Below are 15,857 nucleotides of genomic sequence, written 5' to 3'. Positions count from 1 at the left end.
TCTTGAAGCAGATGTACAACATGTGCTTGGGGCAGAAATAGGGCTCATGCTCTGAGATTTTTGCCTCGTCATTTTGAGCTTGGTAAAATGTTAAAGGATAGCTTCCCTGGGACCCTAGGATCTGGGCCCATGGATGGTAAAAGATACAAATTTCCATTATTATTCTAATTACTACTAAAGAGGAAGTTGAGACAAAAGCACCCTTAACGATACTACCAAGAAATCAAAATGATGCCTACGTAGATTATCTGTTCCATGGTCAACACAGGTAACAGAGGTGTTCACAGAGGCTGGGCTTCTCCCTTTCTCCTGCCCAAATCTCTGAAGCACAAAGATAATTTAAAGTCAGAATTTTAGAACCTCCCAACATCTTTGAGATGTCTGGCACTAATCCTTTGGACTACAGAATAAAACAGAGTAGCTCATTGTCACAACATTAATTTAAACATGAAGTCCCCCTAAAGCTTGGATACACTGCCTTAGTTCTTTCCCTGCAGATTTTGCCTAATGTAAGTCAGAGTCATACCATATAAATTCTACGATGGTTGGGAAGTAAGCGTGGGTAAGGGAATAGTTTAGCAATGTTTATAAGCATCGTCTTACTTTGTAGAAGAGGCTGAGTTGAGTATTTTTAAATACTATTTCAGACCTTTCTTACAGCACACCCTGAATATACCAGAACCTGAATCAATTTTTAAAAGATAGCTCTTTCAGGACCTTTAATATCAAAAAAATATAATATCTCTATTCCTAGGGATCTTTGAGTATCTTAAGCAGAGGTCCTCCACACTTAATGATCATGTTAGGCAGAGGTAAAAAGGCCAGCTGAATTCATTCCAGTTGACCACACAACAAGAAAATCCTGGGACTTGAGATGTTTCCAGATCTAGAAGACCAGAGATAAGAGGGAAATAGTACCATGTATGGAATAACAAGGAATTTGGAGTCAGTTTGGGGATCCCACTTAGCTTTCTGACACTAAAATCCTCTGTGACTCCAATCATCTCTGAGCCCCTGTCTAACCATCTAGAAAAAGTGACTAATAATATCTACATCATAGTTTGGAGGTTTAAGAGGGACAATTCCACAAAGAGTGTGATGGCTCTCAAGAGCAGGTGCTCAGAAAGCCATGATTACTAGTGGGGTCTATTTCTTTTCCAGAATAAAGAATACATGTTGAATCCATATTTGTAGATGACTCCCAAGATGATTTTCAAACCTTAAGGTCGAGAACCTGCTCTTGTGTTATATTTTACTCAGAAAACATGTGGTCGGACTGGTGAAGACAACACAATAGCACCGTCATCACTAAGGGTGTGCAGCTTCCCATTTCCATATGACCATGTTTTCCCCTTAGCTTGGGGCTACCAGAAAGGGCAGCTTGGGCGGGGGGGCACCATCATCACTAAGAATGGGAGCTTCCCACTTCCATATGGCCATGTCGTCCCTCTTAGCTCAGAGCTACCAAAAAGGGCAGCTGTGGGGGAACCACAGGCTAAGGCTGCCAGGTGTGGCTGGGGCAGGCACAACTCTGACTTAAGGCCTGTCTAGCTAATTAAAGTGCTCTTCACAGATAGAGAGCCATCATCTACAAGCTCTGATGTAGGAAAGGTTGAGAATTTCCCTTGTGATTTCCTCTCTGACCCTTAGGATATGTAGCAAAGTTACATTTGATTTTTAAACATTGAGGGACTTCCTAGTTTTCATTATGACTATGGCTCAATTCCCCTGTGGTCTAAGAATATGATCTAGTTAAGTTCAGGCTTTTAAAATGTGTAGACTTGATTCATGGCCCAACATTTCATCTACTTGGGTAAATATCCTAGGACCACTTGAAAATAATGTACTCTGTACTTAATATGTAATGTTCCATATATGTCAATTAGGTCACATTTGTTACTAATGTTTCATCTGCTTTTTCTATCAGATATTGAAAAGGTATATTAAAATCTTCAAACAATGCTGCTCTAGTCAATAGTGCATTGCAGAATCTACCAAGTGTTATAAGACAAAAGAAACAAAAAGAATAAGAATTGAGGGGATAATTGTGTCTGTTTACAGATAATAGGAGGGTGTACATAGAAAATATAAAATAGTCTATAAATACACTATTAGAATTCAAAATGGAAAACTTGAAAATCTTAGATCCAAGAAAGCAATTCAGAAAGAAGCCTGGGGGAAGAGATTTCTTATGTATGGAGGGAGGAACATCAGAATAATGTCCGACCTGTCCACAGAGACCTGGCAAGCCAGAAAGGGCTGGCAAGACATATTCAGGATACTCAATGGGAAGAACATGCAGCCAAGGATGCTTTATCCAGCAAGGCTGTCATTCAAAAAAGAAACAATACCTATTCTTCTGAAGCTGTTTCAAAAAACAGAAACAGAAGGAAAACTTCCAAACTTGTTCTATGAGGCCAGCATTAGCTTGATCCCCAAACCAGGCAAAGACCCCATCAAAAAGGAGAATTACAGACCAATAACCCTGTTGAATGTGGATGCCAAAATACTCAACAAGATCCTAGCCAGTAAGATCCAACAGTACATTAAAAGGATTATCCATCATGACCAGCTGGAATTTATTCCTGGGATGGAAGGGTGGTTCAACATTTGCAAATCAGCAGCATGATTGAGCACATTAATAAAAGAAAAGACAAGAACCATAGGATCCATGATGCAGAAAAAGCATTTGACAAAATACAGCACTCTTTCTTGATTAAAACTTTTCAGAGTGTAAGGAAAGAGAATATTCCTGAGTTTCATAAAAGTTTTCATAAGAACATCTATGCAAAGCCCAAAGTGAATACCATTCTCAATGGGGAAAAGCTGAGAACTTTTTCCTTAAGATCAGGAGCACAACAGGGATGTCCACTTTCACCACAATTGTTCAGCATAGTACTAGAAGTCCTAGCCTCAGCAATCAGACTACAAAAATAAATAAAAGGCATTCAAATTGGGAAAGAAGTCAAACTCACTCTATTCACAGATGACATGATACTTTATGTGGAAAACTCAAAAGACTCCACCCCCAAATTAGTAGAACTCATACAGCAATTCAGTAATGTGGCAGGATACAAAATCCATGCACAGAAATCTGTTGCTTCCTTGCTCTCATGCCCTCAGAGGGAGGAGCTGGACCCATGTCCTGGGGTCCCCACCTGTCCCACTGCTGAGGAAAAGCCACACACAGGGACCTGGTGTCAGGAGTGTGGTCTCCCAAGGGCCTGGCAGCTGCATGGAAGGACTAGATTGCTTTTGGCAGAAGGGGTGCTCACTGGTGACACCGCTCACCATCCCCCACTGCACTGTGCAGTCCAGCCTCTGTGCCCAGCCTAGGTCAGTCACCAGCACCCCACATGCTCCCACCATGGGAGTGATCATTCGGCATCACTGCATTGCACAAAGGCAGAGAGCGAGGCCCAGAGAGGGGAGGCAAATGGCTCCTGTCACAGGGCTGGTCAGCAGAGGGGCTGGGAGGCCAGCCCTCCCGAGCCCCGTGAGCCCAGCCAGGGACACCTTGACCCAGAGCGAGCCCTCCCCTGCCTGCCCAGCCACACGCTGGCCCCTGAGCTGGGTGATGGACTGTTCATCTAGGTGCTGAGGGTGTTGCTGGCTGACTGGGTGGGGGGGGGGGGTGGGGGTGCTCCTGGTGGAAGAGGCTGTAGCTACAGGACAGAGTGACACATCCGAGCTAGCAGGAGCCACACTCTGGTCTCCCTCCGGGAGCCTGCCTGGGAGCTGGCGTCTGGGTGCCCTAGAGGCCGGCACACAACAGGGTCTGCACTGACCAGGGAGCCATGACCCCCAGGGAGAGTCCGCTCTGCCCTCTCCCAGCTCCTGCCCCGCATCGCCCCTCCTCACTGTGGGGCTCCAGGACCCAAAGCCAGGCTCCATAGGGGGACTGCTCAGCTTCAGCTTGTAATGAGTTTGCAGCCTCTCAGAGAAGCTGGATTTCCTGAGGCTGGAGGGAGGACTGGCTGCAGAAAAGGACTGGGCTGGGGGAGATGCGGGGCCTCGTGGAGGGTGAAGGATGGGGCAGGGCTGAGGCCTGGGGCCACTGCTCATGTCTAAAAAGGGCTGAAATCCCTGAAAGGTCACGGGTCCCTCATTACAGTAAAAAAAAAAAAAAAAATCCCTCACACTCGGGCATCCCTCGAGTGTGGTGGGCCCCTCCTCCCCAGCCTCCTTCCCACACCTTGACTCCAGCCAGGGCTGCAGCCAGGGACAGGCTAGACCTCTGTCTCAGGGTACTACCAGGAAGACAAAACAGACAGAGAGGAGAAGGGGAACTGCTCCTCCCTGCCCTGCGTCAGCGTCCACTGCTGCCTCCGGGTCCGCTGGCCCAGCCCTGCACTTAGCTGGACACAGGGAGGCAGCCTGCATTCCCGGCCAGCTGGATGGGGGGTATTCAGTGACATTTGCATCCCCAGATGTCCAACCTGCCTGGCCTTGTACCCTGAGCCTTGCTGCCCAGGATGGGCATAGTTCCAGGGCTAAGTGGACTTTGAAGCCACAGAGCCCTTGATGGTGGTGAGGAAACATGGGGGACTGGTCAGCTGCGGAGCCATGGGTCTCATGCACGTCCGCTGTGCACACCTGGCTGTCTTGAGAGGGAGGCCTATGTGCCTGGTGCACCTTTCCTCCACCTACCCCTGAAGAAGTGGCCAAGTTCAAACATTTCCATGTCCAACCCTCAGGGAACCTGGAGTCAAGAGAGGCAGGGACTGGCCCAGGACAAATGAGGGGTACAGAGTCCAAGGAGCAGGGATGCTTTCCAGTCCTAGGCTGGCCCCAATCCTCCCATGAGGCTTGCTTTGAGGGTGAGAGCCCCTCAGATCCTCGGGGATAGCTACCCACTCTGTCCCGTGTGGGGACATGACACTGGGCATCCCCAGACAGGTAGAGGCATGTGCACCTGTGTGCACGTACACACAACTGCAACACACACAATCCCCAGCCACAACTGCCCAGCTGGGAGTCAGAAGGGGCAGATACCCTGGGATCAAGGTGGGTGACAAGGGGGAAAGAAGAAAGAGGCTGGAGACCACTGGGTAATGGGGCTGGGGCATCAGGACCCTCGGCAAGAACCCAGATCCATAGCATGGGGAGGAGAGACAGGCCAGACTGATGGTCAGGGGATCCCCAAAAGGCCCAGGGGGGTTGCCAGGGCACTGGTAGAGGACAGAGAATGGGGTCTGGTGTCCATCACCGTCCCGGGCTACTGGAAGTAGGAAGAGATAACCCCCCAAGTCCAGATGGAGCTACAGCACAAAAGGCCTCAGTTTACTCTTCTGTAAGTTGGGCTATAAAGATGGGGTGTCCCTAGGGTCCCATGGGTTTGTAGAAACGTCTGTTGGCCTTAGATCTCCATCCCTGACCCATTAGACTCCCAGTCCTAGGAAAATGCTTTGTACTCTCTTGAGGTCCTTCTGAGCAGAGGATAGCCTAGGGCTTGGGGTCCTGGTGACCTGGTTTGCAGAATGTGGCCGAGCACTGGGCCACTGGTTTGACCAAGGTCAGGACCCTCGTTCCAGCTTCAGGGCCCCCATTTGGAAGAGGTTCCAGAGTCAGTGCTCTGGTGAGGGGGAGGAAGCCTTAGGAAGGAACCAAGCACCAGGACAGGAGAGAGAAACAGGGACAAGGGAGGCTTCTGAGGTTTCTCACATTGCCCGCAGAGCCCCCAGGTCCTATTCCTGGGAGAGACCCAGAGACACACAGAGAAGGCAGAGAATGAACACGAGAGAGGAAACCAGGAGAAATCACAGACTTTCTTCAATCAGGTTGGAAACAACATCCCATCATTTTGCTCCATTCTATTTCTTAGAGCAAGTCACACAGGCCATCCACCCCGGAGGGGAGAGAATTCCACAGGGATGTGTGAGCAGCATTCGGAAATGCCAGGAGCCACTGTGGGGACTGCCCAGCACATGGGCACAGACGAGGCCCTGGGACCTGGGGCCTAAACCTAATGGGAGCACCTGGAATTTTGTGTCACGAGAGGACAAGGTCTGAACCAGTTCACTGCAACCTTCCCACGGGGGCTGGGAGATAGGCAGAAGGAGGGTGGCTTTCCCTGGACCGCAGAGCAGATCCAGGCCCCTTTGAGCTGTGTTCTATGCCCCGCCCAGCCCCCCACTCATCTTTGCATTACCATGTGCGTGTAGCAGCCTCCTGTGATAGCAGGTACAGAATATAGGTAGAGGTCCTACCCCTGAAGCTGTCCTTAGAAGTAAAGCCAAAAACCCCACTGTGCAGATGGGGAGCCTAGGGAGGTCCTGAGAGGCACAGGGTCTGTCCCAGGTCACGGCCCTGCACACAAGAAGGAACCCAGTCTGAACCCAGCTCTGTGTCCTCACACTGGGGACAATGGCTGCTCCCAGGCCTCACAGGGACTGTGGGTGGGCTGTGTGGGTGTCACTGTATGGACGGGGCATGGGGTGGAGGGTGGGTACTGCACACCTGAGAGAGGGGGACCCTTGGAGGGCTCTGGTGTGAGGAGGAAGTCTGGTAAACAGATCCCAGGCAGTGGTGACCTCAGTTTCCTGACAACAGAGCCCAACTGAATTTGGAACCCAGGTAACCAGGCACCCACATTCCAGAGATAGCTGGTGCTTGCCCAGCTCGTTTCATTGGAGATCCTTGAACAAAGAACATGTTTGCATGTTGCATCCCAGAGTCCAGAGGCTGCAGGTAGAGGAAAGCACATGCTGCAAACATTTTTCCTTGCTGGTGATATCATGTCAGGGCTCCCCAACATCTCTGGCTATTTGGCCGGAAGTACAGAAAGGTGACACCATGATGCCCAGAGCCAGCCCCCAGCACCATACGTTCTGATCTGACCTGTGCAGCCCCAGGTCCCCTCCCCGTGTGTGTGTGTGTGGGGGGGGGTGTACAGAAGGCTCATGTGGGGTGCGCCCACCCAATACAAGAGCAGGTTGATGATGTGTCAGATGTCCAGTGGGCAGATCATGTTCACACTCCGGATCAAGGCTGGCTGAGTGAGACAGGTTGTGGGGGGCCGTGAGCTTCTCTGCAGGCTTTATCCTGTGTCCTGCAGGTATGGGTCCCTGTCTCAGGTGTGGGGCTGTGCATGTACCGGTGTGTGTCTGATCTGGGAGCAGCAGGGGGACTGGGCAGGAGGACAGTGAGGATGGCCGGGCTGTGATGCGTCCAGGCCAGCTACTGGTCCGTCTTTGCAGAACACCAGGGATGATGAAACAGGAAGCTGGCAGACACCTGCTCCATCTCCCTGACACAGGGAGTGACCATGACCATAGGGGGCTCTCCAGGATCAGGGACTGTGGATTGCCTGGGAAGACCTCTGACATTGCCCAGGCCACTGTCCCTGGTGATACCACACCGGACCGTGGTCCAGGACTCAGAGCCCATGGAGGCCAAGCCCAAGGGTGAGAAGGCCGGGGTTGGGTGTATGTGGGTGTCTGGGGATGGGTCGGTGTTAGACCCCACAGGCAGGAGACCCCAGAAGCTGGTGTGGGGCCAGGAGCAAGGACTGGGCTCAGAGCACTCAGCGGGTGGACTGCAGTTGGGGAGATGTCCCAGTGAGAGTTCCTTCCTGGCTGTAGCTTCTCTGGGAGGCCCTGGGCTGAGCTCTTTCTCTGCAAAAGCACGCAAACATGTTCTTCATTCAAGGATCTCCAACGAAATGAGCTGGGCAGGGGGCTGTCTCTGGAATGTGGGAGCCTGGATACTTGGGTCCAGTTCTGAAGAACCAGAGCCAGCCCCAACTTCATCTGCAGCTCCAGAGGGGGGATGGTGTCTGGAGAGACTTCAGCAGGAGACCAGGAGCCAGCAGAGGACCAGGCACCTGCCCACGGAGAGCCTGACGCTGTCCCTGAAGAGCTGGCGCCTGCCCCTGCCCCTGCCCCAGCTCCTGCTACATACAGTTCCTGCTCCTGTCCCTGCCCCCGCCCCTGCCCCAGTCCCTGCTCCTATTTCTGCCCCTGTCCCAACCACAGCCACTCCCCCTTCCCCTGCCCCAGCCTGTGCTCCTGCTCTTGCATCTGTCCCAACCCCTGCCCCTACTCTTGCTCCTGCGGGGCTCCCACAGCCACATCCAGAGCCCGCAGCCCCCTCCTTATGCAATTATCCCTGTTCTATCCCCCGACCCTGACGGCCCGTAGGAATGCTTCATCCCCTACCTGTATATTCTTTCTCTCTGGTACATATTAACTGCTATTTTATCTTTCCATGTTCTGTATACTGTTTATCATTGGTTTTAAATAAAATTACTTGTTTTCACTTGAAACATTTCGAGCATTAAGCACATTCCCAAGGCTGTGCCTCCACACCACAGAACCTCGCTGCAGGGTACCTCCTTCCCCAAAGGAGACCCTGAGCCCAAAGCCCTCCCTGCGCATTTCTCCTCCAGCCCTGCCTCTTGCGACCTCTAAGCTGCTTTCTCTCTCTGTTTCTTTACCTGTTCTGGATGTTTCTGTATGTGGAATCACACAATTGTTGCCTTTGTGTCTGCCTACGTATTTTCAACAGGGACTCATTTTTTTCTGTTTGTTTGACATAGAATTTCCCTTATTTGATATTGAAATGCCCAATGAATTACAGATGAGATGTAATCATAGAGGTCCCTTAAGGAATTATGAACAGAGTCTCAGGGTCAAGACCCCTGTTCCTGCTGGGACACCACAACCCGACCCCAGACAGGACAGGCTGGTTCCTCCTGTGGCCCGTACGGAAACCAGGGAGATGCAGAAAGCTGGAAGAAACAGCACAGAGGGCAAGTGCATCGCTTGCAACCCAAAGCCAGAGAAAAGTTTCACCTGACTCCACCCCAAACCAGGCTCCAAGTCACGGGGTCTCACAGGGACAGAGATCAAACATATGCAAGTCCATGGGGGGAGGAAAGGCACATGGGGAGTATGTGTCAGAGACATAGGAGCTCCCAGGGAAGGACTCTGGCAAAGGAAACCCTATGGAGGCAGCACTGGTCACCCTCACACCGGCTGGAGTCTGGTCTGGGGACCAGCAGCCCTAGGGAGAATGTGAGGAAGCAGAGGTTCAATGTAGATGCCCTGGAGAGAAGGGTGATGGGCACCCCGGTCTGGGAGAACAGTGAGCAGCACCTATCCCAGGCCTTAGGGGCACCCCTCACCTAGCAGTGCTCAGCCTTAGACTCAGCCCCAGAAACTCTGGCACGATTTTTTACAGGTGTATTGTCAGGAGCATTCAGCACAGCAGAGGTGGAGAGAGCAGGGAATGGAACAAGGCTAATAATGCTCAAGGAGATGGACGGGGTCCACCGTCCCAGTCCTCATGACAGAATGTCCTGTAGCTACGGTCACAGAGTCGTCCGAGAAACAGGATCCAGGAAGCCCCTCCTGAGACCCACCTCCTGCCACCCTGCTCCTGGGAACATTCAGAATTGTTTGAGGAGGTGGAGAGGACCCAGGGTGACAGCAGGGCCAAGGAGAAAGAAGATCAGCCCTGGGAGGACAGATGGACGTGCCTGAGCCACCATCCCGGGCCCGGGCTGTGATGTCCTTGGACTTCACCCCAAATAATGGCTCCTGATGTATGCACCTGGCTTCGTGGTTTCCCTCCCCCCCTCCCTCATTTATTCACTCTCTCATTCTTTACCCCCCTCTCCTTCCCCGCCACCCCTCCTCTCCCTCCCCCATCCCAACACCCTCCCTGCCTCCCTCCCATCCCTGATCCCTCCTCCACCTCCCTCCCGTCCCTCCTCCCTCCTCCCCCTTCCCTCTCACGTCCCTCCTCCTCCTCCTCCCTCTCACCGTCCCTCCATCCTGCCCTGCCTCCTCTTTCTCTCCCCTCCCTCCTTCCCACCCATGCCTCCCTCCTCCCCTCTCTCCCCTTCCCCCTTCTCTCCTGCCCTCCTTCATTCAGCAGATCTGGGGTCCCTGCTCCATACTGAGCACTGGGACTTCATCAGCGAGCACCCCCCAACCCACATGGTCATGTCCACCGTGGGAGGTGATGGGGGGGGGGGGGGGGGTCCTCAGGGCTAGCCGTGGTGATGAGCACCAGGAATCTTCTCCTGAAAACAGAGGTCGGTCACACAAAGAAAAGAATGGAGAGACCCATGTTTAGCACTTCCTCTAGAAAAAGCTAGTCCTGAAAAGTGATGAAAAGTAAATACATCCTCGACTTCATGCAACTTGAGTGCTAATGGCCCATACGCCCTGATTCCTAGAAGCAGCAAAGAGTAAGTCACACAGCATTAACTGGGGGTTTGTGACACTTTTCTGACCAAATGACAATGTTTCAGCCAACATCTATCTCCAGGACCTCCGAGTTTTCCCAAGGAGCTCTGTGAGCCTCTGATCCTTCCATCGACCCTCTTGGGAAACTCTGCCCTGTCCTCTTCCTTGTCTTCTGTCTTTTCTGCGACCCTTCCCACATCCCACACAGGACTCCATGAGCCCTGTTTTGAGCAAGGCCTGTGCCCTCCCTCTGGGGTCACCTGGCTTCTCCATTGAAGTGGCCTGCATCTTCCTGCACTGGGTCTCCTCTGACGAGTCTGTGAGGCCAGACTGTGCCCATGTCAGGGGAATGGAAGTGCGAGTCCAGAAGGTCCAGACAACCCGCTCCCAGTCCCAGTGTGTGGAGCTTGGGCCGAGAGTGGTGCCTGAGCAGAGGAGGAGTAAGGCCCAGGGAGCTTGAGGGAGCTCATGGCAGAGTGAGCCCCCAGGAGGAGAGTGAGCACCGTGGGGGTCTGCTGCTCAGGCCTGCTGGGAGACCATGTCCCACCCGTGCTGGTTGTGTCCCCAGGGCTGGAGGTCATCCAGTATCTACCCTTCCAGACAGCAGGCTGGAAGTGACTGGCAGGGGAGAGGCACGGCTGTGCAGGAGAGCCCTTGGGCAGAGAGGAGGGGGCAGGTGCTCCCCCAGCAGCAGGTGCTCTGGGGTGGGCTGAGGGGGCATCAGCGGGCAGCAGTGTCTGCAGCTGGGGTCTCCACACAGGTCCCCCTCCTCAGGCTCAGCACAAGCTTGCCTGGAAGGCCTGTATTCCCAAACACAAAGTCTGGTCCAGACCCTCCCCTCAAGCTCTGACTCCCACTTCTTTGTACTCAGCTCAAGTGCAAGAAATGGCCAATAGTTGAGGTGGTGTTGGGCACAGAGACACGTGATTTTTTGGCCCACGCTGTAACATTGCTGACATTTAAAAGATCTTAGGGCTTTGATTTAAAAATGGTAGGATGCCTAGGACCCAAGACAGCTTTCTGGACACCTGTGTCTGTGCCTTGCAGCCCTCCCATCCCGCCAGCTCTGCTCAGAAGCCCTCCAGACCACAGACCCACAGTCTTGGGTCCTCAGATGGCCCAGACCATGTGCCTTCAGGCAGCGATCCAGGTGGGGCAGCAGGACACACTGCGGATTTCAACTAATCCCCCTCCTAGAAAGTGAGGGTGCTGCTGGATGAGCTATCTGAAAACAGCCAGGTCAGGGTTCCAGGAAGACACAAGAGGCACAGGAGTAAGTGAGGAGCATCTAAAGGGCAGGTAGGGACAGTGGGAATCTCCAGTGGTTTTGCCTCGGGGAAGCTCCCATCCCCCTAAACCCGCAGTGCGATGGCTCCGCTGAAGAGTGGGGGAGGGACCATGCCTGGAGGACCCGTGGATCCACTGTCAGAGGTCGCCAACTTGCTCTGTGCACGGGTGGGGAAACCCGGCCACACCCCAAAGAATTTCTGAAAATAGCCACCATCTCGGTGGCAGCTGGTCTGGGAGGTCAACCTTCCAGCTGCCTGAGCTGGGATCGAGCCACAGACCAGCCCACAGGCCAGAAGTGGCAGAAGGAGAAGCAGTTCTTCATTTCAATCGTTCCTGAGTTACTGCTTTGTTCCTATGCTTAGTACACTGTGCAAGGCCTTGAAAATGATCTCCTCATGTTCTCCGGGGAGAGGATCTTGAAAAATCTCTGGTTCATAGGTAAAATCATCCAGAATTGACCTTGGTTGGCATAGCCATGCTGGGAAAAGTATGGCGTTTCCCCCAAATACTAAAAATATCCTGTATGATCCCACTACCAGGTAGACATTTGCAGGAAATGAAGTCAGTTTCTCAAAGTAAGATCTGCACACTCTCACCCAATATCCCTAAGGAGGGACGGCCACCCTTAGCAACAGGGCACCCTGTGGGAAGTCATAGGCAGCCCTCCCCTGGACAAGGGGCTGCCCCAGGGCTGGGAGGTCTCCACAGCAGTGCATTCAATGTCCTGGATGCTAGGAAGAGACGGAGTACAGCACCAGGCCAGTGAGGGTCAGGGCACACACTACCCCGAACTTGGCACCTTGGCAAATTAAATCTAGAAACTGAAAGAATTTTGCATACAGCAGAAGCAGGAGTTTCTAATCCCCAGCCGTCAGTGCTCCTTCCCTGAAGCAGGTCAAAATGCTCCCATGTGGCACTGTCTCTCCTCAGATCATAGGGAGGACCTGCTTATCACCAGAGTCAAGGAATTTAGGGTCACAAAGGCTGTAGGAACAAACCTGGTTAAACTAACCTTTATCTTCCCAGTTACTTTTTTACTGTTTACCAGCCCTAGCTCAAAACCCTGTGTCTCTCTCAATGTTTCACACATTGATTGCTTCTTTGCCCAGAACATAGATCTGTCTGCTCCAATCACCTCTGCTGGTCTCCATGTTCTTGTGAGGTTCCCACCAAAAAAATCAATGCACTTTGCGAGCTTTTCTCCTGTTCATCTGTCTTTGTCAATTTCCAGACCCAGCCAGGTACCTTAAGAGGAGCTGAAGAAAAGTTTCCTCTCGCAGCTCTGGGTTGGGGGTTGGGGGTGGGGGTTGGTGGCAGGTGGAGTCAGGAAAATCCATCCCGTCTTCCTGACCTTGGTTAAAACTGCCCCCTGCTGGGAAGCAGCACAGGGCTGTGCACAGCTGGGGGAGCCAGGGAGAGGCAGGTGGAACATGTAGGAAGCTACCTGACCCCCAGCAGGGGGACATGGCCCCACTGACAAGTCCAGGGTTTGATGAATATTATAATGGAAGCATCCTGAATATCAGACCTTCTCCCTCCACCCCAGGCTTCATTATAGCTGCTCTTGTAGTTGCTATTATTGGCTTAGTGACTTTTCTGAACTTTGTCCATTCTGTGTTCTTTGCTGTGTGTGGTCCCTGGATCCCTGTGCTGTTAACTTAGTGACCAGCCAGTGGCTGGGCAGAGAGGTCACCCATGTTTCTGAGCTATGGGCTACAGATGTTGGGCCCCACAACCTCCTCCTCAGGTTCGAATAGTCTGCTTGAGTGGCTCATGGAACACAGAGAAACATGTTACTTACTAGATGACCAGTTCATTAAAAGGACAGAGCTGAGGACCAGGCAGCTGGAAGCGATGAGCAGGGCAAAGTGTATAGCAGAGGCTCGGAGTTCCCCTGCTCTCAGAGTGAAAGATGCCTTCACCCACCTCCACTCTGACCTTCATCTGTACTTCCTAACTGATGACGTCCCTCCTTTGGGCTCATCTGTTAACTCAAGTCCAAGACCCCGTGGACACCAAAATGACCCCTCAAGCAATAACCAGTGCCTGCCACCAGCAATACCTCGCATGATGGACCCTAAGACAATGATTGACCAGAACTTTACTGACCTCCTGCACCTGCCCCTGACTTTTGTCCTAGATCTTCCTTATATAAAAGCCCAGGAGTGTTTTCAGCACCTCGAGGCCATGCCAGTCCTCAGCCTTCCGGTGTCAGCTGTGCTGAAATACTTTCTTTTCCTGTGTCACCACCACTTGTCTCTCTGCCTTTGGATCTGGGACACTGTGAACAGTGCAGTGCAGCAAGTCCAATACCAGTTCTTCCTCCCCCCAGGGTTCACCGCCGCTGCTCCTCTCCCTGCAGTTTTGCTGTTGGCTTAGTGACACTTAGTGACACTTCTGAACTGATTTTGTCAAACCCGTATCCCTCATCGTGTGTGGTCACAGAAGGGTCTGGTCTGTGAATGTAGTGGTCAGCTGTTGACTGGGTGAGATTTCCTTAAACATATGGAAACTGCCCTCTTTCTAAAAAACAAAACACAACACAACAACAAAAAACCTTTCAGTCTTTGCAGATGGGGAGGAGGGCTCTGGGTGTGTGGTTGTCGGGATATACCTTCAGCACCAGCCAGGCCTCTTAGCACTCTTCCTTGGCCTTCACTTCCTACTTGCCGAATCTGACAATCACCAGAGGGCCGAGCCTAGGGCCTTCTCAGGTCAGCCCTGAGCAGGCACCCAGCCCACACATGCAGTGTCCCAGGGGGCTCGGGAATAGGTTAGAGCTTCCAGACCCTTCTTCCCTAAAGCTTTTCATCACTTAGTCTTTCTTCCAGTGATTCTGCTTGGTTTCTATTTACCCCAACTCTTATCCATTGCCCTAAGCAGAAGAGACTCACATATGCCTTTAAATGGTTTGAATATCGAATGGCCTCCAGTAGCCACCTCACTACTGGGAGAGTTGGTGGAAAGCAACAAGTCACAGAGGAATCCAAGGGTCTGGACTTGGTGTTTCCCTCTACTGAGATGGGGACATCTGTGAGAGAAGGTGGCCAGCTGCTGGTGGTGGTGGTGCAGGCACCTGACGTGGACAGGACAGATGGGGTAGATGAGGCTGAGACCCTTGGGGTATGTTCCTGGCATCTGGACAGAACTGGTCTTCAAAGCTGCAGATGGTTGGAATCCTATTCAGGCTGAGGAGGAAGATGAGGGGAGCAGAGGGGATTGAGAGGGCTTGGCTTAGATAGGAGAAGGCTGAGCCATTCCTTTAGGGGGGAAGTGGGTCAGGCCCAGGCTCATGGGGACAGAACTTGAGCCCATTGTGCTACATGAAATAAGATAGTCCCTAAACAACTGAGGGGGACTAAACAACTGAGTCCCTAAACAACCCTGGAGGACCCCAGTTTTGAGGGACGGAGAGCACTCTAGCTCATAGACGTAGAAGCAGATGCTGGGTGCCAGGGCTGGGGAGGGGGAATGAGTGGTCTCATGGGTAGCAGTTCAGCTTGGGATGATGAAGAAGTGGCGGTGATGGATGGTGGTGGTGGGTGCAGAACAGTGAGTGTATTTATTGCCACTGAATTAGACCCTGAAACATACTTAACAGTATCTGTTGTATGTCAATTACACCGCAATAGGAAAGAAGTGAGTCAGGGGGACAGGATAAGTCAGGAGAATGGGCCATCACAAGTCCCAGGAGGGCAGGGACCCTGTATCTTCATTCTCACTCTCATGCTCTGCACTTTGTTGGTGACTGAGCTCACAGTTGGCACTCAGTGAATGCTTGCTGAGACATAGTGCAGGGAGGTGAGGGCACAAGTGCAGACCTACCAGTAGGCACTGAGGAATCCCAATGGGATGTGCATCCAGACTGAGTGAGTGCCCACATTTCACAAACACCAGCACAGAAATAGCCATTTAAAACCAAGGCAGGTGACTATAAGCTGTATTACAAAGCAGTGGTCATCAAGACAGTATGGTACCGGCACAAAAACAGACACATAGATCAGTGGAACAGAATAGAGAGCCCAGAAATAGACCCTCAACTCTATGGTCAACTAATCTTTGACAAAGCAGGAAAGAACATCCAGTGGAAAAAAGGCAGTCTCTTCAATAAATGGTGCCAGGAACACAGGACAGTCACAGGCAGAAGAATGAAGCTGGACCATTTCCTTATATGATACACAAAAATAGACTCCAAATGGATGAAAGACCTCAAGGTGAGAAAGGAATTCATCCAAATCCTTGAGGAGAACACAGGTAGCAACCTCCTTGATCTCAGCCACAGCAATTTCTTGCTAGACACATCTCCAAAGGCAAGGGAAGCAAGGGCAAAAATGAACTGGTGGGACTTCATTAAGATAGAAATCTTTTGCA

This window comes from Mustela putorius, unplaced genomic scaffold (genome assembly GCF_011764305.1).
Source record: "Mustela putorius furo isolate JIRA1106 unplaced genomic scaffold, ASM1176430v1.1 tig00003942_pilon_pilon_pilon, whole genome shotgun sequence".
Lineage (NCBI taxonomy): Eukaryota > Metazoa > Chordata > Mammalia > Carnivora > Mustelidae > Mustela > Mustela putorius.
This window is presented reverse-complemented; position numbering follows the sequence as displayed.